Here is a 23,703-nt window from a genome sequence, read left to right as displayed (position 1 = left end):
ATAGAGAAAATGTAAATTTAAGTTGGGGAAAAAATCGTAACTTGGCTGTGAGAAAAAAAAAACTAATGGTAAAACTCTAAATTTAAACGGGGCAAAATCATAATTTTTAACCGATGGCAAAATTGAAATTTTTAGCTGGGAGCAAAAGCGTACATTTATTTTTAAGTAGATGGTAAAAACATAATTTTGAACTGATGGCAAAATCGTAATTTTAAGGAAAAAACTAATGGTAAAAGTGGAAATTTAAACGGGGCAAAATCGTAATTTTTAACCGATGGCAAAATCGTAATTTTTATCCGATGGCAAAATCGAAATTTATAGCTGGGAGCAAAAGCGCAAATTTATTTTTAAGTGGGGGTAAAAACATAATTTTGAACTGCTGGCAAAATCGTAATTTTAAGCGAAAAAAACTAATGGCAAAAGTGTAAATTTAGACGGGGCAAAATCGTAATTTTTAATTGAGGGCAAAATCGAAATTTTTTGCGGGGAGTAAAAGCGCAAATTTATTTTTAAGTGGGGGTAAAAACATAATTTTATAATGGTGGCAAAATCGTAATTTTAAAACAGGATAAAATCGTAAATTTGTTAGGTCAATAAAGGAGTGTCAGACAGCTGCCTGACACTATTTAGTCTGCCGCCCATTTAAACCAATAGAGGCAACGACTATTGCCCCTCATGTGTTTTGTAAGTATTGAATTTTATTATGTCTCGATAATTTTATTTTAACAAAGGGCCTTTGGGTTTACGATAACGAGTGTTGGAAATTTGTGTTTTTTTAAGTAGTGTCGGTTCAAGCACCTTGTTATATATATATATAGATAAAAGATATGAATTTAAATTAGGAATAGATGTGTGAGTTGATTCTTTTAAAAAATAGAATCTTATTTTAGGTATTATATTTAGTTTTGTTGTATCTTATACATATACCGTGGCGGACCTATAAATTATTTTTTTTGGTGCGAACAAAGGGTTCAACAAAATTTTCAAGGGGTGCTGTTAGGATTTTTACCTCAAAAATACACTAAATTTTTTTCGAAAGCGAGCATCCACCCACCCAAGCTTTGGGTCCGCCCTTGATTCTATAATATGTGTTAGAACATCACCAACGTGGATAGGGCATGGCCGTGTTCATATCTTGTGGTATGTTTAACTGATCATCTTTTGGTAAAAAAAAATCAACAATGAATATTGGCGAAGAGACGTGAGCCACGGCTGGGAAGGTCGAGCCTCAACTCGTGGCACTTGGGCAAACCTCATTGTGAGTCGCAACTTTAATAGGTACGAGATGTATCTGAAACTAAACGAGATGCGGTTGGAGACAAAGAAGCAACAACTGAGAAGGTTGTGAACCCTGACTGAGGTTGAGTCAGGGTTAGAATGTATGAGCCGCAGCTTGGAGAAGCAGGCCGCGGTTGGAGGTTATCGAGACGAAGCTTGCAGGTTAAGGTTGTTTAATGATCTAAATTTTCTAGTCGAAGTTCTAGCTAAATTAGGATAATCTATTTATTGTCTATCTTCTAAAGTTTCGTAATCGTGTTGGCTGGTTTAGAATAGTTTGTTTCCCAAAATAAGGAAGTAGTATAAATACCCATGTTGGGGTCTAGGTATAATGTATCCTTGTAATCGTTTCTTCAAGTTACTCGATAATAAGAGCATCTCCAATGCTACATCAGGTCAAAAATCCAGACCCGCCACCACAAAATGTCATATCATTCTAGACCTCTATCTTTACTTGCCTTTTTTTTCCTTCGATGCTAAACCATAATTTCTAAGAAAAAAGAAAATCAAATCCGCAATATAATCTCAGCATATGAACTCTCCGTAGTTATTGTGAATCCGAACCATTTTAATAAACGTGTGTGCTACTATTAGGGCCGTTATTTTTATCCAAAACCCGAAACTCGATTTGAATTTAAAGCAACCCGAACCCAAATTTCATATAATCCAAAATATGAAAGTTGGTGATGTATAATCACACCAAACATGGAGCCCGGTGTCAATTAAGTGATTCGCCGTACATAGATTTGTTATATAATCAAAACTAGGGTGGGTTTTTAAGCACACTAGTGTATTTGCGAACTGAATGAACAAATCCTGACCATTGATCTACACACGTATATGGCCAGGATCTCATCATCAAATCGTAAAATACACTAGTGTATTTCAACATGAAATCCGGGTCATTGATCTACACACGTGTATGACCAGGATTAGTTCACTCAGTTCGCAAGCTACACTAGTGTTTACTCTTGAATCTAATCTATCACAACTATATATTATCTTTATATAGTTGTGTTTTTTTTTTTGAAAGATATCTTTAGTGTATAGATAAACATGATATTTAATATTTTAGTAATATCTTCCGTTCGTAGAAAAAGAAAAAGAAAATGTTAGTAAATTGGTCCCACGAGGTGTTAGTTCCAAGAACAGTTGAACATCAAAGAGTAGCTTAAGTATATATTAAAATCAGAAGTTATATTATAATCAAGTTGAAAAGTTGTAACTCCGGCACCAACTGCATAAAACTAAGTTAAATCATGAAACCACGAATAAAAGTTGACATAATCGTTGTGTTACTACAACACATATACATGACAAAAGGCTATTTGTGTTTTTCTAACTAAAAAGTAAATTGTACACATAGAAACAATTTGAGATAACAAAACAATAAAAACAACTTGAATGGAAATTTTAACTATCCAGACAATTATGGATGATAAATATCAGGTAATTTGATTAGGCAATGGGGTGTACTCTAACATCTAGAGTGTTAACAATGACATGGAATGTTAACTAAACCCAATGTTAAAGTGAATTAAATGAGTTATGTGTTAACATGTTAAACCATTTCCTTAGGCCGTTTGGTATACTCTAACACCCATAGGTGTTAATCCTACTTGGCATCCGTTAACACTTGTCATACCGCTCCTGGAGAGCGTTAAGGGGCATTAAAAGTTTCACGTGTTAAGACGTTAACTAGGAGAGAGAGTGAGGGAATCAAGCATAGGAACATTTGCACACACACAACATGCTATATATATATATATATATATATATATATATATATATATATGTATGTATTTTAATTAATTTAAGGGCGTTAATGGGGGTTAAACCAATTCCTTGGTATGAGGTGAAGTGAAAGAGGGTCAAGTGGATGATGTAGCGCCTACGTGTAGTTAAGGGGCGTGAAAGTATACCCCATGGCTTTAGACAGTGGCGGAAGTAGCCCAAAAATTTAGGGGTATCCCATTTTTTTATTTTTTAGACCAAGGGTATCTTTTGTATAACGGAGACGAAGTTGAGGGATATTTTTACACTACGAAAACGGAGTTAAGGTGTATTTTTACACTACGGAGACGGGGTTGAGGGGTAGCCGTGCTACCCCTAATAACCTTCTAAGTCCGCCTCTGGCTTTAGAGTGAGACAAAGTGAAATAAGGGAAAAAAAAAAGTTGACGTATCGCTTAGATGGAGTTAAGTTAAATTAAACTATAAAAAGTACCCATCAATATTGTTGAAAACATAGATAACACTAACGCGTATTTGAGTGTGAACATATTTACTCAAGAGAGAAAAGCTTTTGCCTTCACTGATGTTACTTGTAAACATATTTTATTCGTCAACTTGAATGAGAAAAGAAATTCTATGAAATGTAGGGTACCCAAAAGTAAAATTTTATGCTTAACTGGCAGTCATTTCAAGAGTTTGGATAAGAGGTTTAAACTCGAAAGTGTTTTATGTATGAGTAACACGCGAAAAGATTATTGAGTTTATGTTACTTTTGTTATTTCAGTTTAAAAATAAATTTTTTTTTGTATCTGGGTGCCTAAGATTTCATTTTTGTTATCATTAATTCATCTAGTTGGCAAACTGAGTTAAAATTTTCTGTTAACTATTTCTCTTTTTATCGGTCTCCTCATGTAAATTAAGGGTATAATCGTCATTTTATGCCATAATATATTTTAATTAAATGAGAAAACGATAAAAAAAGAGAAGTTAACAAAAATATCTAACCCAGTTTGCAAATTGGATGAACATGGCAACAAAAATGAAAACTTAGGGGCCCAGATACAAAAGGTTTCATTTTTGGATTGAAACGACAAAAATGGCCTAAACTCAGGGACCATTTTGGCATTTTACTCTTTATGTATAGATTAAAAACGGGTAAACAGTTTATTATGAAGCCGTCTGGCGTCTTTTTTTAGTGTTGCAGATAAATTATTTAAATTACATATGTATTCACTATTTATTATGGTCTGAATCAAATTACAGATTTAACATTTAATTCGCGATTATTATGGGTTGAGTACCGCTCGACATAGTTTGTAGAGTTCATAATTTATGTACCCGTGTAGTCAATGTTTATCCATTGGGAATAGCCCAATGAAGTTGGTGAGCTAGATAAGGTTTAGGAGATCATGAGTTCAATTCTTATAATATGCAAGTTTAGCCATGAAAAAAATGTATTCAATGTTTTGTTTGTAACCTTCTAACAATCAATGGAAAGTAAATTGTCTGATCGGTACCAAATAGACTATTTCAAACAAATAAAGACATAACCCCGATTTTTTTATTCCAAACTGATCAACACAATTTTCATATATTTGGTCAAAAGGGGAAATTATATAACAAAAAAAACTACTATAAACTTAATAATTAATTAAAAACTTTCTCCTTCCCTTTTGCTCTTAATCTTTCTTGTTCTACATCTAGTCTTTTGCGTGATGTAGAATTGTGCTCTTTTGTGTCATTTAGCACAAATACTAAACGGCCTAAATAACCCTTGTTGAGGCAAGGGATTATTTACAAAAGCAAACAATGCTCAAAGTCATTGAACAAAAAAGTTATGACTCATGGATCAAACCAGTAATTTGATTCAAACCACATAAACGAAAAATATAATTTGCTCTAACTAAAATTTAATTTATAATTTTATATTGCCTGTTTAGAAATTCTCTTATAAAATAATAATTTAATTTCTTGGTTAGAGGAAGTGAACTTCTTTATGTTCTAGCTTTTTGTTGCAAGTAACACGCACCTCTAATCAAACTATTAAATCTACACGTTTGTCTATTACGGGACTTCAACCGTCATCCGTCAATCTCATGGGAGGAACATCTTGATACCACTTGGTTACAAGCCTTTGCTCTTCAGATTCTAGCTAACTTGATTTATGAATTAAATGTTAATGCGCCTATATAGGGACGCCTCTGAGAATTCATGTATATTGTTCGAGCTTGAAAAAATGTGTCATTATGTAAGATTTTTTTATTATATATATTTTTTTAAATCAAATAGGTATTGAGCTCACTAAACCTAATGTCAATGGGCTAACTTCTAAACCATAAAAATTGATTTGTAAATGGGCTTATCTTGGAGTTGGTGTAGGTATATTATTAAAAAAAATAACATACATATATCGGATTTAAAAAAAACGCGTGCCCTTGAAATCACACGCCCTGTACAGTGGTCCTCTCCGCACACTTGAAAACACGTGTAGAACTAGATGGTGTTTAGGAGGTTTGTTAAGATTGAGTTTAGAAATAACTTATTGATTTGTTGGCTTTCTAAAAAAATCAATAAGTTAAAAAAATGTTTGATATTAATAAAAGTGTTTTTTATTTTGGCTTTTAAACATAAAATTATCAATTTGCTCTCACTTTTTTAAATACCAAACATTGAAACTTACCTAGTCCTTTTTAATCATTTTACATGTATAAATAAGTCAAACACTTTTTAAAAAACAACTCATTGACTGATTGACAATCACAATCACCCTCTAACTCTTTAGACATATATTTTCTGTAAATTGGGATATTCAACGAGTGAGTTTTCTTGCATATATATCCTATCAATTGTAGACTGGCAAGTATAAGAATTATATTACAATCTCTTTGGTTTTGGGGCTGTTTGGCAACCCTCTTAATGAATCATTAAGAGGTGGACCTCTTATTCGGACAGAGGTGGAGGTGTTTGGTTGTGCCTCTTAATGGGAAACCTCTTAATGATTCAGTGCTGAATCATTCAGATATATCAACATGCTGAATGAAAAAAAAAGACCGTGGTTGCCCCCTTTCACCTCTGATGGACAAGAAACCCTAACCTCTCAAAACCTCCGCCCCCACCCCGTCTCCTCACCACCTCCCGCCGCCCTCCTCCTCCTCTCCTCGTCTCCTCACCACCGAACACCTCCCACAGCCCTCATCCTCCCTCTCTTCCACCGAACAACCCCTCTCCTCCGACGACCGCCGCCCTTCCTCCTCCCTCTCTTCCACCCAACAGCGACTCCACCCAGGTTCGTTTTACCTTGGTTTTTTTTTTGTATTAAACTGATTTTCATTTATATTATGATGTGTTTATTTTTCTGATTTGGTTATGGTTTGGTTTTTCTGATGTGTTTATATTAAACTGATTTATATTACTGATTTATATTAAACTGATTTATATTTTTCTGATTTGGTTATGGTTTGATTTTCATTTATATTAAACTGATTTACTCATTATTATGATGTGTTTATGTTTCTGATTTGGTTATGGTTTGGTTTTTTTTATGGATTTGTTTAATTTTCTGATATGTTTATGGATTTTCCCCAATATCGAACTAGGCCCTTGTGTGTTTATGTGTGCCTGCAGCAGATAGCAGGGTGTTGAGGTCCACCCCATTTCATGTTCATGATCTTAAAAGATTTGATGTTGATGTCCTAGAACAGTATTTGATTGTTACTGTTTTAATGTAACATATGCTTTGTTATATGTTGACGATGATGTAACAGATTTGGTTTTAGAATGGTGTTGGTGTTGCTTTCAACTGCTTCTGCCTTGCTCCTGTTTTGATTGTTTCTGTTTTAATGTAATAATATGCTTTGTGCCTTGACTTTTCGTTTGATTGTGTGTGTGTTTAGAATCACCCTTAGGCCATGGGTATGGGGTTTGGGTTAGGGGAAAACGCCCAAGCCACCACCCCGGGGGGCTTGAGTTTGGGCGTGGTCCCCTTTGGCGTGGGTTTAAAGCCGGGCGTGGGGCGGCCAAACAAGGTGACATGGCGGGATCTCAATGGCCATGTGTCAACTCATGCCCCCAACCCAAGCCCTAGCATACCCCATGGGCGTGGGTTTTTTTTCCCATTCCACGTGTCAACCAATGCCCAACCCAAACCCCACCATACCCCACGGTTAGTTCAAACGTATTAGTGGTACTATTATCCGTACATTCTATTCTATTTAAATTTACGTTTAACTAAAATTCTTTTGAATGGAAGGTTTATCCAAAGTAAACACATACATTTATTTGAATCAAATTAAAATTGTATGTAGAGTTGTGTTATTTGTATTTGGATTTCGTATGTTGTGTTGTTTTGTATTTGGATTTAAAGGATTGATGTGTAATTTGGATTTTCTATGGCGTTTTGTATTTTTCTTTTACAAATTTTCATCAATCTGTACACTATTCAGAGCTCTTGCCAAACAGATACATTTCATTCAGCACATAATAGTTCAGAGGGGTAAAATAGTCATTCTACACAGTCATTCAGAGATACAACCAAACAGCTCTTAATGGTTCAGCACTTACTGATTCAGAGCCTCTTACCCATTCAGGCCTCTTACTGGTTCAGCACTTGCCAAACAGCCCCTTTATTTTTTGTGTGTGAGAACACACATCATTTATTCATACAGAGACTTTATTTGAGTACTCCATCGTGACAACTGACAGTACGAGAACACTTAACGGTCATCACAAGGAACCGTGTGTGTTTACATTTGTTATTATATATTCAACTAGAAATATCTTTAAATGGGATTAAATATATCCAGAATCATACCACAATAAAATATTGTAGTGGTTGACTTCAATGGTGTAGATTTATGATTGTAAAACAACGGCCTACTAGTGACTAGTATAGGAACATAATCAAAGGAACACAGAGAGAAAGATAGAATAAAGAATTATTATTCATTGAGATGTGTACATGCAATACAAAGAACCTCTATATATAGTGTTCTTACATTAATACAAAGGACATGAAGAGACGGGAGTTAGAATGTGGATAGTCACCATAATATAACGTATTTATAACACTCCCCCTTGACTATCCACGTGATAAAAGAAAACAATGTATTATACGTTTGGTGATGCTGACTCGTTAAAAACCTTGCTAGGAAAATCCAGTGGGACAAAACCTCAGCTAAGGGAAAAAGAGTGCAGCGCGCATTTTCTCCCCCTGATACTTTTGGATCAGGTATGTTGCCTCATTAAAAACCTTACTAAGAAAACCCAATGTGGGCAAAATTAGTCAAGGGAAAAAGAGTGTAACTTGAATAAGTCTCCCCCTCATTTTAACATGTATCATCTAAGTGACGTGTGTCAATCTTCTTTGAAAGTCGAATAAAGCTTTTGTAGCGAATGATTTGTCGCTCGATCCCTTAATGTGCAATCCTTTATGTTGAGCAATGTTGTATAATCTTCTAACGAGACTTTAGGTGCCTCCTTCCAAAAAATTATAATGTGTCCACGACTGTGTTTTGTTACATTCATACATCTACAAGACTAACCAAACTTGTTTGGATGGGTTAGTAAAATATAATCAAATATCGTTTATACCTGAAATATTTCTTTGAACTCTTTCCAATGTCTCTTCGCTTGACAAAGGTTATATCATGACAATAAGCTCAAGTGAAAGATATTATAACTATACATAGCTAGCAAAACATAGTAATGAACTTATGCATTTAACGATGGTACTTCTAGAATGAGAATATTTACTTTGATAGAAGATGATAATAGGCATTTTTTATAACAAATGACTTAACAATCTTTAACGTAACTATGCTCATACTAAAATATTAAACATCATCTTCTAGATGTACTTGGGGGATTGGTAAAATATAATTACATATATACTCGAACTGCAGTTCGAGTAATAATTATACCGTGACAAGGTCATTCAAAAATTATCCCTTTAATAGCTCGACAATTTCTCTCGATGCATCGCTGTAAACTGCGATTATAGTGAACTTTTAAAAGTAGAACGTTGATAAAACATGGCTAATTTAATCAAACTTATATCCCTCTTTATGCAAATATCTCGAGTTGTATAACACTCGTTCTAACTATTTTAGTCCATACATATTCTATGAACTTGATATAGTACGTTCTTGAGGTTTTGACATCATTAATGCTTCTAGCGTTATCAATCCATGAGGGAATTCTTTCCATCTTATCCAAATATGCATGTGCTTTCACTATTTAGAAGTTTTGCTACATAAATTTGCCCATTTAACACATTGATATCTATATCATATGCAAAAATGCCATAAACACTTGCTTTTATATCCAAAACCCATATTGTACCATGCGTGTACACTATTTATTGAGATATCACAATCATCGGGTACAAGTTTTCTATGTATGTTTCTTGGTGCACAAGTATTACATCATTAAGATGTTTCAATTAACCTTTTAAGCACTCAATTGCTTTAGAAACTCATCACGAGTTCCAGTTATATCCAACATGTAAAATAATCATAACCTATTCAAATCCGAATATGTAGAAATGGCCACATTGTTCTCGAGAACTTACTTTACATGACCTACATAATTTAATCCTTCGGGACTTTCATGTAAACTCAGTATCAAATGGTACATAACATTCATAAGACGAATATCAATTCTCTCTTTATATTACCAGACTACTAAAATATTGGAAAGTCAATGCATCCACCACTGGAGAATACGTCTCCTCATAATCAATCATAGGTCTTTACGAAAATTATTGTGCCACCAATTTTTCCTTATATCACTCAATTTGATTTTCACATAATTCGCATAAAAGACCTGTTTATATCCAACATATTTTACAACTTCAGTTGTATATACTGTTTGTCCAGATACTTTCCATGTCTTTAGAGAATTCAGCTTTGCCTTATTTGCGTCTTTCCATTTTGGCAAATCATTTCTTAATATTCATTCATAGGCAGATCTTAAATCTTGATCCTCTCATTTAATCATTTTAAGCGCTACATTATATACAAAAGTATAACGACGTCGATTTTTATTTCGATTCCATACATATCTTAGACATGATACAATCATCGATATCTCTTTATTTTCAGGTACCTGAGGTTCTTCTTGAACCATCATGTCTATTGTCTCTTCAAGAGATCTTATTACTATAACATCGACTTGACCATCTTAATTACTTGCTCCAATTTTCAAGAAATTTTATTATTGGAATCAACTAGTCTACCACACTTTACGCGTGCAATAGACTCATTACAAAAATATGTGGTTGTCCTCTTGGGACAAAAATATAACTGGAGCATAAGCAGTTGATTATGTGACTTACTTAGTCACTTTATTTAGGTCAGTGACCTTGTCTGGTAATTTGTTCTTTAATATTGGTAAATGAATTATACTTTAAACTTCTAGTTCATAGTTTATAGTCTGAGGATCAATATGACATGATAATTCATTTCACTTTTCACTTTCCAACTGCTTGTTATCTCCCCTAATGTTGGGAACATTCATTCACTAAAGTGAAAACCAATGAGCCATAAACGAATACTAATGCCTTTAAGTATTTAATCATAGACGATTATTTATACCCAACATATTCTTAAACTTTTTAGAAGTCCCGTCTTTGTGCGGTATGGTGGATAAGTTTCAATATATGTCGCACAACCAAAATCTTTGATGAGACATCTTTGGTTCCTGACCAAAAACCAACTGTATGGGGAGAACTATAACTTATTGGCTTGATGTGAATTGATGGTACTATATATAAAATTTCATGTACCTAAATGAACTTTTTCTCCTCTCATGATCATTGGCTTTGTAACCAATAATATACGTTTAGTGATCATCTCAACAATAACACTTATTCCAATTATCGTTAATAACTTGGGAATCAAATTCACTATTATCAAATAAATATACCAATATGGATTAATGTGTTTGCTATCACATTAGCTAAGCCACAATCACACAAGCTTCAGGTTGTGGATTTCATAACCATTTAGACGATGCATCGATTTAGAAAAAAAAAAAACTAAATGGAATCATGTTGGGATATGCATATCCTTTAATCGCTTCCAGAATATTTAGGTATACACACCCTCGTTTATTTTTGCAAATATATAATTTCACTTGAGAGCAAATATTACATGCTAATTATTATCATGAAGAATCTTCTAGTTCTTTATTATGTTTCACATCATCATTCACTTGGTGTGGTCTAACCAGTCAAGCCAATTAAGTAAATAATCATGATACATAAACTTCTAGTTTACGATCGTATGTGTAGTAGTTGCATTATGCGAGAGAACAACATGTTATTATTGCAAACTATTGTGTTTTATCCTTTTCACCTTTTTGTTCTCGTATAATCACTACCATAATTTGCTACTTATAGTGGTCAATCTCATTATGACCATTATTACAATTCTGAACTTGGCTATCATATCATTTTGATATGGTCAAACTCATTATCAACTTGGCTATCATAACACTTCTGATGACCGTTCTCATTATTATTATAACTGTCATTACAAATTTCTCAATTATGTCCATGATCATGATATTTTCAATGATCTTTATATAATCACATTCAATTCAGGGAATGAAGTAGAACCAGAACAAGTCTTATAGCTTTTCATTCTTCATCGGAGGTTTTGTGGATCATACATGTTTTAGTTGCACTCGTGTTTGTTTAATACACGACATAAAATATGAGAGAACCATATCTTATTATTTCAAACATTCATGTTATACATGTTTCATATATTATAATCTCGTATAATCACTTCCTTAGTGAGTCACTTCTTGTGGTTGATTTCAATATTAACATGGTTGATCTCACTATCAATATAGGATCATTACAGTTTTCTCATTTACCATGATCACGACCTTTATAACGATCATTGTATAATCACCACATAATTAACATGGTTGATCTCATTATTCACAGGAGCATAATAACAAATTTTCATGATGGCATCATTTTAACTTCCTTTGGGTCATGACCGTGACCTTTACACTGATCATCATCATATTCACTTTAAGCAATGGGATAGAATCCGGAAACATTCATGGATTCTCATTCTTTGTTCAGTCACATGGGTATGAAATCATTTTAAACTCATACTTTGTTAATGGTATCTCTACTTCATGAGCATATCTCAGGTGTGACAAATGAACATTTTTATCCAGTTTTTCATTAAAACAATCTTATTTTCATATATTATAAATTGGGAAATCGGTACATTGTGACAAACCGTACTTTTGAGGTCAACATTGTGTATCGTTACATTCCCCGCTCGACTATGTATTATAACTGAATGTATACTTTATTGTTCGCGCAAACGACAACCGATTAAGTTGATGGTTCATATAAGTTGCATGCTTGGTGTCGAAAGGGTTAGGGAAGCCGCACAATTAGTATGGTGTGATTAGTTATACTAATTGGTTGCATGAGTATGTTGAACTAGATCTCGGTTTCGAATTGCAACATTGGGGTTGTGAGTCATGGCCTCTAATTCGCAGCCCACTCTAAGGGCCCAAGGCCTAGGCCGGCTTGCATGAGGGATCCGCATACTTAGTTTTGCAACTTCCATAATGTTACGGGTTACACAAGAAGCAAACCCTAATCTCCTCCTCCCTTTCTACACCTCGACAGCAAGAAAGCACCCTTCACTCGGTCCCTTCACTCGGTCGCACCATCCGAAGACTCCTTGATTCGAAGCCACACTCTCTAATTCCTCCTCGGTTAGTGTTACACCATACTTTGCTATACTTTCTGATGATACATGGCTGTATTTTCGTTGCTTAGTTTATCCCTGATGGTTAAGAAAATGCTTGTATGCTTTAGTAATATTGTATAGGGATTGTGATCCTGATGGTTGTTGCCTGATTGATATGTAAATTGTTGGATCCGATTTGGCCATGGACGAACAATTAATTTAATATAGAGATGATTAGGATGTCGACTGATATTGATCATTAGAATAATATTTCCGCAATGCTAACATTTAATGCACTAGTGGAATCTGATGTCTTATATTCGGGCATACTCACTATTTGACCGATGATCTTATATGAATATGATGGCCATGTGAATATGATATTATATGTGTTAACAATCTGATGGCCATGTGAATATGATCTTATACATATATGGGAATCAATTAACATACTGATTGATTATATTATCACATGATAGCCTAGGGGATAGATATATCAATAGGGTATCGGTCCAATGTAATCAAAGTAAAATGGCTATGTGAAATTCATAAATATGTTAGTAATCCTAAAAAGCCATCAACATAGAAATAAGGAAAAGGCAGCCATGTGAAATCTGATCAAATCATGTGGTTACTTTAATAAATTGTCAGTGGCATTTCATGAATATTAAATGTGGAGATGATGCTTTTGTGTGTAATCAAAATTTGGTATAGATGGCAGCTGAACCTTTTTGACAATATGCATGTATAATGATTAGTGCACATGGGACTAAGAAGGATAATAATGAATCAAAGTAGAGTTTCATGATTTATTTGATGTGTGAATCACTGCTGTGAATATTACACGCCTGATCGGGGCTCTTGCTTAGGCCGAACCTTTAGCAGGTTATACACATATAGTTTGGGCCACACATAGCTACTAAACACACACACATATAAAATCCCGAATTGTTAGTTCTGGGCCACAAACAAGCCGGTTCGCAGCTGGGTCACGAGTTTCACTGTGCATACTCAGTTGGGCCGGTGTTAATGGAGCAACATAACCGGACTGGGCCAGTAACTTTGGGCCGAGCAAGGCTGCCAAGGCAGTGATTTCGCCTAGTATGCTTGATGTGCGATGTATGTTTAGCCATGCTAATAATTATGATATACGTATACTTTATTTGAGTCATACATGTTTAATAGCCGGATTGAAGCATGAACGAGCAGGTTATATATTTATGCGTACAATATGCTCGAGTAATTACAAGTTAAACATTTGGTTGGTGTCGCAGATGCATGAACAAACCGTTGTGAACTGGATTATATGGGTGCGTTATATGAACAATGAATATGCTTGATTGAACCTTGAAATGAATTAATTAATTGTTACACCCTACGTGCCAGGAGATGAATGATCTATGCTTACAACTTGTTTTAAATAAGTGGATGTTTGTGCATGAGTCTAAATCGATATTGGTAACTATGATAGGATCGTTTTGAGCAACTGAAAACATAGCTAGTCTTACCGAGCAAATCAAAGGTGAGTTCACTACATTCGAGCATGCGTCCCAGTGGTTGGGGACAGTCAGTGGGTATCCCATGGGGGGGGATGAGTCTTTGGGTAAAAACGAGTATATTGGTTAATATTCTCACCTATCATCTTTTGTAAGTCCCTCATCGGGTATTAGTTAGTAGCGCTACTTAGGTTTGGCACCCTCACCCCGTGCCTGTAGAGGACGGAGGTGAACTAATGACCCAGTCTGGCCCAGTACTAGATAGGAGTACGTGGGAAGGGCAGTCGTGTATTTCAGGAGCCGTCATTGTTCGGAAATGAGATATTAACAATATTACTTGCATTGGTTATTGAACGGTTATACATACAACTGGTAACAAACGTTTTTCTAAAACTGTGAACTCGCCAGCTTTGTCTGATACACTTGTTACATGCTCGCAGGTCGTTAGGTACTTGGGAACAGGAACTTGCTGGCTGGAGGGCGTGAGTGGTCATGGTTGCATTGATGGGTTTATTTATCAAACATTTATTTACTATGGATGTTTGGAAAATATTTACATTATGTAACGTTAACGCTTCCGCTGAACTTGTGGTTTTTGAATTACTTATGTTTGGATTTTATTACTATTAAATGACGAAACTTTATTTTAAACTTATGGATTCAATGTAATTGGTGGCTCATTACTAGTGGTCACACGCCTAACAGGGACACTCCCTAAGTGGTAATTTGAGGGTGTGACAGTTTGGTATCAGAGCCACTGGTTATAGTGAACTTGGTTTTAAAAACGACTTTATAAAACCAGACTATAACCGAACAGTTCTGAAAACGTGAATACAACCATGACACTCAGCTCCAGACTGCAAGGTTTGTCTCTCGTTTATTTATTGTACTGCATAATTAGTGAACACCTGCATATGATATTGAATATGATTGCACGTTAGCACAACAGTATGAATTCGTTACTTGCATGTGTTATGTGATTGGTAGTGGTGTTTCCTTAGACATTCATGACTCGCGTTTTGTGATGTTCTTTGCTTGCTACTCAAGTTTGAGGAACCATTTGACATGAGTTAGGAGGAGCTGAGATGAGCATGCAAATCACAATATTATTGTGGGTGCACACATAATAATAGTGTGGGGTGCATGTGAGTCCCAGTGAGGCTTAACAAGTGAAAAAGGGGTTCTGCTCTGTTATTTGATCAACGTGAAACGTAACAAGTCTATAGGAGTCATAACAGTGATTATCTTCTACTCGAACGTGACATTTTCACTCCTCCCTGAATCCTTTCGAATCACGATGCTATCGAGTATTACCTGAACACACACCTGAACGTCTAGCGAACCGTGTAGAATGCTAGGTGCTTGTACGAACGTCCTTGAGTTGGTCTATACCTTTCCCGCTTCCCTTTGTTTGCTGGAACGTGACGTATTGACGGTTAGATCCCGAAGTGCGACCACTTCTGTAACACTCTAACAACATACCGTGTATCACTCCATCAACTTGCAAGATCGATGGACAAGAGGATGAGCGTAGTGCCTTACCGACCTTAGTATTGGGATGACCCTGATTACCGATAACGAACACCAGCGAATTGACTTCAAACGAACTCTTAACCCTGGCCAGCGACTCATGGGAGTCAACTCTTACGAATCAATCAGGGCATAAACGACGACAACAGATTACACTGTGGAATGTGTGACTTCCAGCACAGCGAGTAGCGCCTTAGAACGTGGCACAGAATGTGAAAAGATGAACATGGTTGGCGAAAGATCGCAGGACTTCGTTTCAAGCAGCGACATTAAAGGCAACAGTCTCGACGACATCAAAGTACTCGTAATCGTAGCCTACCGTATGGAAATAAAGGTGATTTTCACAGGGATTGACTGTTATTAAGTTAAATGACAACAATCAAGGGAACGATGACGGTATTGGGAACCCCCGTGACTGTAGCAACATTGGTAGTGGTACTTGTGGAAGGACAATTAGGATTGGCGTGGGCGACGCCAGGATAGTAGCAGCGTGGTAGCTCGTGTGGGTAGCAAATCGCTTCGTCTCGGTTCTTCTTAACCCTGACGCTTCTTGAAACCGAACCTGTTGTGGAATCGGCTGATGACAAGACAATGGAACTTCATATGTTTGTTGGGATGCAAACTCGACACTCGTGGGACAAGTGTTCGACATCGACCCTTGATGGTCTTAATGCAGTAGTCAGTGTGGATTGTGACATCCCACATCGGTTGTGAAGGGGAACAAAGGCTTCTTTATAAGGGGCTGGATACCTTCACCATCATGACGCGTTTTTTTTTAAACCGTGAGGGGCGGACGCCGAGGGCGTGCTGGCCGCCAAAGCGGACCATATCATGGTGCGGTTACGCTGGGTTGTTGAAGATGGTAGATGTACCTTGGGAAGAGAAGATTTTGCGTATCCTTCTCCCTAGTAGAGGACCGTTGTCTGTCCTAAAGCGTCAAAGGGGTGCAAGGGTTAGTGCCATCCCAGCTATGAAGGCCCAGAAGTGTCTACGGAGGGATGACCCCGCTATGTTAGCAACCGTTTCTGATGATAAGGCTAAGAAAAATAGGATCGGGGATCCACCGATTATTCGTGACTCTTCTCAGTGTGCTATTCGAGGAACTTTCAGGTTTACTTCCAAAACTGTTAGGCAGAATTTCAGTTTGATCTCACGCCAGAGGCAGCCCTGATTACTCCTACTCTTACTGATTTGCACTAGGAGGATTGCAAGAACTGTTTAATCAACTATAGAAAATGTGGTACAGGAGTTTTGTCGGGCCTAGTTTCCGCTTTGGGGAACCCTCGGTTATACCCGTGAAGATAAGCCTTATCGTTGGACATGTGTACCGATTGTTGGGAACTCAGCAAGGTGACAGTCAAGGACTGTTTGCCTCGACCATGTAGTGCCAGCCTGTCGGCCAGTACGAGGGTCAAACTCCCATTCGAGGATTGAATAACGAACGAACTAGTGCCAGATGGAAGTCTGAAGGGGAGAACGTTCATAAAGCGGCCTATCAAACGCAATTCGGCCATACGACTTTGTATCCCATGACCTTGGGGTTAATCAACACACCAGCAGCTTTATGGGTCACATGAATCGACCGTGTATGTTGGTGACGTTTGAATCATTACCAGGAGAAAGGAACAACATGGGCGGCATATGTATCTTATTTTAGAGCTCCTGAGGGAGGAGCCACTCCGCGCAGAGTCTTGTTAAATGTAATTTCTGAGTTCGAGAGGTACCTTTTGGGCGGATAATCAGCGAAGTGGGAATACGCATGGATCTCGCTAAGACCCATTTCAGTTAAAACCGATCGACGCTAAAGATTTCTGCGCGGCTATAGCAATTCCTTGGTTTCGCTAAATACTATCGTAGCTTCATCGAGGGATTTTTGGAAATTGCGCTGCTACAACCTCTTTAGCACAACAGGGTGCTGTGTTCGTGGAAGACAAACAGGAGGACGTCTTTTCGGCTTTCGAATGGTAACTCTGCAATGCACTAAGCATCGTCTTTACCCGAGGGTGTGGGTGATTTGGTGGTATATCATGACGGTTCGAATCAGAGTTCCAGTTTCACGCCGACGCAAACAGGAAAGTGATAGCTACGTAATAGACTTACAAGCAGAATTGCACGATACACAACTTGCTAACGGAAACCATGGTCTTGGATTAAGTGGGAGGCATTACTTGGACGGTACCAGATGCACTACTTAGACCGATCACAAGAGCCTCCCGTGTACTCTGGCTTCGAAAGAGTTAAATCAGGTCATGGCATCACTGGATGGGATTTTTGGATGATTCCGACTGTGAAACCTGAACGTGCACGAGCTTTGCCGCTCACTATCGACTCTAACCTACTGGATTAAACTCGCTCTGTTCAAACTGGGGAACTAAAGGAAGAAAATTCTCAAGTTGAATCCATGCGGGGCACGGAGAAGCAACCTTTGACAAATCGAATGATATTCGCCACCTCAGGGAACAAATAGGGATCTAATTATACAGCAACTTTTGGGAACTTGTGTTGAGCAAGCATACCGGCTTCGATATTCTAACCATTTGGATTTTGATGAGTGATATTGGGATCTATAAATCTTGCACTAGTGATCGGGCATGAAGGCAAACCTAGCAATGTTTGTGACTAATGTTTGACTTGTGGGAGAGTCAAGGTGAGTATCAGCAATGTTTGGGAACATACTATCATGGATTTTGTCACTGGACTACCTGGAACTCAGAACGGAAATAACTTCATCTAGGTGCTCATTGATTGTTGCACGTAATCGGTACACTTTCTCGCAAACAAGGAAGATTGTCAAGTCTTCGCATTCTCTAAATAACTAATTACGAATGGTAGTTTTAGGCACGAGGTGTCAACTTCTGTTACCTCTGATTTTGATCTATACCTGGTTATGTTAGGCATTACACGACACCCTTGGCTCTCGTCTAGTCATGAGCGCTGCTTATCACTAAAGGACAACCGGACGGAGTAACGAACCATCCTGGCACACGAAGACATGCTGTGAGCAGGTGCGTGATTAACTTTAGTAAACATTCGGAAGGACACTTACCTTTGGGTGAGTTCTACTGTAGTCGTTACCGTATTGGTATGAATGCCGCTCTGTTTGGGGCATCGCATGGATGATTATGCCAATTCCCTTGTGGACTGAGGTGGATAACAATCTAATCACAGGTCCAGGACTTGTACTCGAAACCCTTGGGGAGATTGCCTGGATCGGAAATCGTTTGGCGGCAACGAGTAACCGTAAGGAGAGTTGGTAAGCTTGGAAAACACTGGGAGTTCGTTGTAAGCGATCGTGGCAAGCTTGATTTTCGTTACGTTGAGTTATTTAGAATTCTCGAAAGAATCGACAACATGGTTTGCAAACTCGAATTACCTGACGAATTAGATATGTTCACGATGTCATTTATGACCCGAACCTAAAGAAGCATTTGTTCGATGAAACGCTTGCGGTACCCTGGTTGAGGAACCCATCGTTAACATAGTCGACTTACAATCGTGAGAGTTCGCTGGAACTCAAGACGTGGACCGGAGTCCACGTGGGAACGTAAAGATCTGATAAAGCTCGGGTATACTCAATTATTTATGCGGTTGAATCAACTTTTGCTGTCCCTAGCGAATTTCGGGACGAAATTCTTTTTCAAGTTGGGGATAATGTGGCACCCGACGGAAAATCCACAGTCATCCTAAGCTATCACTCGAGCTATCACTCCTTTCGCTGAGACTGCTTACCAAATTTCGGGACGAAATTTCTTTCAAGTTGGGGATGATGTGACAAACCGTACTTTTGAGGTCAACATTGTGTATCGTTACATTCCCCGCTCGACTATGTATTATAACTGAATGTATACTTTATTGTTCGCGCAAACGACAACCGATTAAGTTGATGGTTCATATAAGTTGCATGCTTGGTGTCGAAAGGGTTAGGGAAGCCGCACAATTAGTATGGTGTGATTAGTTATACTAATTGGTTGCATGAGTATGTTGAACTAGATCTCGGTTTCGAATTGCAACATTGGGGTTGTGAGTCATGGCCTCTAATTCGCAGCCCACTCTAAGGGCCCAAGGCCTAGGCCGGCTTGCATGAGGGATCCGCATACTTAGTTTTGCAACTTCCATAATGTTACGGGTTACACAAGAAGCAAACCCTAATCTCCTCCTCCCTTTCTACACCTCGACAGCAAGAAAGCACCCTTCACTCGGTCCCTTCACTCGGTCGCACCATCCGAAGACTCCTTGATTCGAAGCCACACTCTCTAATTCCTCCTCGGTTAGTGTTACACCATACTTTGCTATACTTTCTGATGATACATGGCTGTATTTTCGTTGCTTAGTTTATCCTGATGGTTAAGAAAATGCTTGTATGCTTTAGTAATATTGTATAGGGATTGTGATCCTGATGGTTGTTGCCTGATTGATATGTAAATTGTTGGATCCGATTTGGCCATGGACGAACAATTAATTTAATATAGAGATGATTAGGATGTCGACTGATATTGATCATTAGAATAATATTTCCGCAATGCTAACATTTAATGCACTAGTGGAATCTGATGTCTTATATTCGGGCATACTCACTATTTGACCGATGATCTTATATGAATATGATGGCCATGTGAATATGATATTATATGTGTTAACAATCTGATGGCCATGTGAATATGATCTTATACATATATGGGAATCAATTAACATACTGATTGATTATATTATCACATGATAGCCTAGGGGATAGATATATCAATAGGGTATCGGTCCAATGTAATCAAAGTAAAATGGCTATGTGAAATTCATAAATATGTTAGTAATCCTAAAAAGCCATCAACATAGAAATAAGGAAAAGGCAGCCATGTGAAATCTGATCAAATCATGTGGTTACTTTAATAAATTGTCAGTGGCATTTCATGAATATTAAATGTGGAGATGATGCTTTTGTGTGTAATCAAAATTTGGTATAGATGGCAGCTGAACCTTTTTGACAATATGCATGTATAATGATTAGTGCACATGGGACTAAGAAGGATAATAATGAATCAAAGTAGAGTTTCATGATTTATTTGATGTGTGAATCACTGCTGTGAATATTACACGCCTGATCGGGGCTCTTGCTTAGGCCGAACCTTTAGCAGGTTATACACATATAGTTTGGGCCACACATAGCTACTAAACACACACACATATAAAATCCCGAATTGTTAGTTCTGGGCCACAAACAAGCCGGTTCGCAGCTGGGTCACGAGTTTCACTGTGCATACTCAGTTGGGCCGGTGTTAATGGAGCAACATAACCGGACTGGGCCAGTAACTTTGGGCCGAGCAAGGCTGCCAAGGCAGTGATTTCGCCTAGTATGCTTGATGTGCGATGTATGTTTAGCCATGCTAATAATTATGATATACGTATACTTTATTTGAGTCATACATGTTTAATAGCCGGATTGAAGCATGAACGAGCAGGTTATATATTTATGCGTACAATATGCTCGAGTAATTACAAGTTAAACATTTGGTTGGTGTCGCAGATGCATGAACAAACCGTTGTGAACTGGATTATATGGGTGCGTTATATGAACAATGAATATGCTTGATTGAACCTTGAAATGAATTAATTAATTGTTACACCCTACGTGCCAGGAGATGAATGATCTATGCTTACAACTTGTTTTAAATAAGTGGATGTTTGTGCATGAGTCTAAATCGATATTGGTAACTATGATAGGATCGTTTTGAGCAACTGAAAACATAGCTAGTCTTACCGAGCAAATCAAAGGTGAGTTCACTACATTCGAGCATGCGTCCCAGTGGTTGGGGACAGTCAGTGGGTATCCCATGGGGGGGGGATGAGTCTTTGGGTAAAAACGAGTATATTGGTTAATATTGTCACCTATCATCTTTTGTAAGTCCCTCATCGGGTATTAGTTAGTAGCGCTACTTAGGTTTGGCACCCTCACCCCGTGCCTGTAGAGGACGGAGGTGAACTAATGACCCAGTCTGGCCCAGTACTAGATAGGAGTACGTGGGAAGGGCAGTCGTGTATTTCAGGAGCCGTCATTGTTCGGAAATGAGATATTAACAATATTACTTGCATTGGTTATTGAACGGTTATACATACAACTGGTAACAAACGTTTTTCTAAAACTGTGAACTCGCCAGCTTTGTCTGATACACTTGTTACATGCTCGCAGGTCATTAGGTACTTGGGAACAGGAACTTGCTGGCTGGAGGGCGTGAGTGGTCATGGTTGCATTGATGGGTTTATTTATCAAACATTTATTTACTATGGATGTTTGGAAAATATTTACATTATGTAACGTTAACGCTTCCGCTGAACTTGTGGTTTTTGAATTACTTATGTTTGGATTTTATTACTATTAAATGACGAAACTTTATTTTAAACTTATGGATTCAATGTAATTGGTGGCTCATTACTAGTGGTCACACGCCTAACAGGGACACTCCCTAAGTGGTAATTTGAGGGTGTGACATACATGACCAAGTCATGTAGTATTATCGGTCTATAAATCTTATGACCTTTTATAAATTAATAATCAGATTCAGAAAGTATGACACTTCTGATGTCATATTTAAGCATATTTATATTTTTTATGATAGCATATAAACCACAAATTTGGTTTTGTTGTTTTATTCAACAATATTTACATGGTGCATGATGGCATATAAAATCAAGGTATAATGTACAGTCAATTTACATAATACACTACGTTATAACATATCGTAGTAGAAAACAAGTTATAGAAAAACTTTATAAAATAAGATATATATTTTCATCACTTGCAATAAAATGTATGTAATTTATGCATAAAAGTAACATGATATAGCCAATGACAGGTATATCATATATACACATATTTGTCACTATAGTTTAAGACATAAACAAATGCCACTATCAACTTTCTCGATCATATAATAACATATGAATCTTTATTACTTGTAAATGAGCTTTTTTTTATACTAATAAATTTTGTTGCTCAAGAAAATATAACAGGCATCTTGAGAATTTTAGTGTCATGTTAATTTGCAAATAATATCTTTTACCATATAAATATTTCATAAAATCAAATCACATATTTAAATATCTGATAGCAACTAAAAGGCTTACACAATTGCAATAACAATGATATACAACAAAGTTAACTAAGAAGTTGTCATATTATAACATATTATCATATAAACATGTGCATTATTGTAAATTCATTAACAGAATTGCACTAATCATTATCTTCAAATAGAACTATTAGACATCACATTTTAATACAAATTGTATTTGGTAGTTTATCATAAATTGTATAAATATTAATAACAAAAACTAATTAATGGATCAATCAAAAGTCATAACCATAATAATAGTTACATCCATTCACCAAATCAAAATTAAATTTATATACTAATATATTGAAAATTTCTCAGTAACCTTGCAGATCATTTATCGGCGATTTCACAAAATATCATCCCAAAATCAATAAAATTTTGTAAATTAAAAGCAAATAATGATTTAGAATTTGTAATGTCTCTTTGAAACCCCAACAACGTGATTCGTTGTATAAAATTTAGAACAACAATAAAAGACTATTTATGTAAATGTAATGAGGTATACATAGTAATATGTTATTGTAAACGTTGTTACGCTTAGAGTTTTGGTGTCGTTATTTTTTTACATAAGGTTTGTTGAAAATATGTTTGTGATTAGTGTGTATGCATGTATCATTGTTCATAGTAATGTATCACATTTATGTAAGTGTCCCTTTATGTTTCAAGTAGCATGCATGAATAATAACACCTCAACACATCATATAGTTCAGTTACATCATGCAAATTACATAAATTTACACTAAATAACATAACATATCAACATAACTACAATTAACAATATGAATAACACAATTGACGTAAATATAACACAAACAGTATCGTCTCTATCACTTTGTGA

The 23,703-nt window shown here is 36.7% G+C and overlaps 1 long non-coding RNA gene across 1 annotated transcript; it reads left to right on the top strand.

Annotated features, from left to right (window-relative positions):
• Window positions 1-5,871: 5,871 nt before the first annotated feature.
• Window positions 5,872-7,397, top strand: LOC110929959. The gene is made up of 2 exons (XR_002587547.2): window positions 5,872-6,297; window positions 6,608-7,397. It is a non-coding gene; the product is annotated as an uncharacterized LOC110929959 (long non-coding RNA).
• The last annotated feature ends 16,306 nt before the right edge of the window (window positions 7,398-23,703 follow it).

The sequence above is a fragment of the Helianthus annuus genome, chromosome 3 (genome assembly GCF_002127325.2).
Source record: "Helianthus annuus cultivar XRQ/B chromosome 3, HanXRQr2.0-SUNRISE, whole genome shotgun sequence".
Classification (NCBI taxonomy): Eukaryota; Viridiplantae; Streptophyta; class Magnoliopsida; order Asterales; family Asteraceae; genus Helianthus; species Helianthus annuus.
This window is presented reverse-complemented; position numbering and strand designations above follow the sequence as displayed.